Raw genomic sequence first — 638 nt, 5'->3', positions numbered from 1 at the left:
TGGAGGTGCAGGGAATTGAACCCCGTGCCTCTCACATGCAAAGCGAGCACTCTACCATATGAGCTACACCCCCTTTATAAAATAAAAGTCCCGAACGTTCATGATGAGGTAAGAAGCCATTTTGGACTCTTCTTAAGAAGTACTTTTAGAATGTGCTTGGATCTTTGTATTAAACTTAAATCAAGTATGAATTAAAGGAATGTGAAAGAAAAACACCAAGAATCGTGAGTGAAGGCTCCAAACCGATCAAATTTCTCAGGATTTAAGTAACATTAAAATAACCCACTAAATGAACTCTGCTGCCTATGAATTTTTAATCCTGTGCATAATGTGATATGTTAGTGTTAGGATCGATACCAGTTGTTAGGATCGCACAACAACGCACACGCTCGATCTAGATGAACACAAAGAGAAGGATAGAGAGAAGTTGCAAGGAGAACTCTGGCTAAAAGGATTTTTTATTGATGACTTCAGGCATGTACAACAAGAGAGTACAGAGAATAGAAAAGTACATTTAAGAGCTTTACTGGACGGGATATATATATGGTTCAGTCTACTAAATATAGCTTTACCAGATTTAACCATCTACTATATATAGCTATGTACCATATATAGCTTTACCGGATATAGCCATTGAC

At 37.3% G+C, this 638-nt stretch overlaps 1 non-coding gene across 1 annotated transcript; it reads right to left on the bottom strand.

The window, feature by feature from the left end:
- Positions 1 to 73, bottom strand: TRNAA-UGC (transfer RNA alanine (anticodon UGC)). Its single transcript has one exon. It is a non-coding gene; the product is annotated as a tRNA-Ala (tRNA).
- Positions 74 to 638: the final 565 nt, after the last annotated feature.

This window comes from Cucurbita pepo, chromosome 6 (genome assembly GCF_057944985.1).
Source record: "Cucurbita pepo subsp. pepo isolate OVF chromosome 6, ASM5794498v1, whole genome shotgun sequence".
NCBI classification, from domain to species: domain Eukaryota; kingdom Viridiplantae; phylum Streptophyta; class Magnoliopsida; order Cucurbitales; family Cucurbitaceae; genus Cucurbita; species Cucurbita pepo.
The sequence above is the reverse complement of the archived record's forward strand: the minus strand, read 5'-3'. Positions and strand labels throughout refer to the sequence as shown.